Here is a 1,235-nt window from a genome sequence, read left to right on the forward strand (position 1 = left end):
CAGCTGGACTGATGAAGATCTGGATCAGAACCACAGCTGGACTGATGAAGATCTGGATCAGAACCACAGCTGGACTGATGAAGATCTGGATCAGAACCACAGCTGGACTGATGAAGATCTGGATCAGAACCACAGCTGGACTGATGAAGATCTGGATCAGAACCACAGCTGGACTGATGAAGATCTGGATCAGAACCACAGCTGGACTGATGAAGATCTGGATCAGAACCACAGCTGGACTGATGAAGATCTGGATCAGAACCACAGCTGGACTGATGAAGATCTGGATCAGAACCACAGCTGGACTGATGAAGATCTGGATCAGAACCACAGCCTGGGATCAGCTCAGGAGGTCCTCAGACCTTGTTTTTGACCCATGTGGTCCATAAAGACCTGGTCCCTGCAGGACCTGACTGAAGCCTGATTTTATATCAAAAGATTTTAAACTATTTATCTTCTAATAATTAGTTTGTTATAATTATAGTCATTACTGGTTGTTTAATCTGTGTTTTATGCATTAAACAGAATATATTTGTTTAAAGTCTAAAACTGAAAGTTATATTTTAATTATAAACTGGTTTTTATCCGGACTGTAGTTTTTACAGGTTTGATTGACAGCTGATGAATCGGTTCTCAGCGGTCATTAAACCGTCATGTCAGCTCCGGTTCAGCTGAACGTTTTTACCCAGGAGCTCACCCGTCAGGTGCCCGCGGTTCGGATGGACCTCCCCGGTCCTGGCGGAGCGGGCTGACCGATGAAGCAGCTCTGGTAGCGGGGTTAGCTAACACGCCTCTCCGGGCCCATCGTCACCTGGCTTCATGCTAACCGGCTACACGGAGGACGTCTGCCCGCCGAACCGCTCCAGAACCAACACGAGACCCGGTCCAGAAACATTTTGGTTCCGCAGGTGGTCTGGGTGTTCCTGATAGTGTTTTTAAGTTGTCATCATGGACACCTTCTTCTAGAGTCAAGTTAGAAACTCCAAACAAACAGCAGCAAACCGGAAAAGAAACGGGCGCTTTCAGAATAAAAGCTCAAAGAGGAAACAGGAAGCGGAARCGTTCAACACAAAAGCAGGAAGAAGGAAAAGGTTAGAGTGCTGTGATTATTTGTGAGCCATCACATGAAATCAGGTCTGTGGACAAACAGATAATGTTTTCATTAAACCCTTCAATAACTGCATTTTGTCAACAGATAACGAATAAAGATTTTATCAATGCATCATTTGAATGAA

General features: G+C 45.1%; 1 protein-coding gene across 1 annotated transcript in view; it reads right to left on the bottom strand.

Annotated features, from left to right (window-relative positions):
- Positions 1–1,014, bottom strand: part of LOC106535403 (uncharacterized) — a gene marked incomplete at its 3' end in the record, with an annotated part of 4,089 nt that extends 3,075 nt beyond the window's left edge. The window contains 1 exon segment of the mRNA XM_014032402.1: positions 698–1,014.
- Between the last annotated feature and the right edge of the window lie 221 nt (positions 1,015–1,235).

The sequence above is a fragment of the Austrofundulus limnaeus genome, unplaced genomic scaffold (assembly GCF_001266775.1).
Source record: "Austrofundulus limnaeus strain Quisiro unplaced genomic scaffold, Austrofundulus_limnaeus-1.0 Scaffold1442, whole genome shotgun sequence".
NCBI lineage: Eukaryota > Metazoa > Chordata > Actinopteri > Cyprinodontiformes > Rivulidae > Austrofundulus > Austrofundulus limnaeus.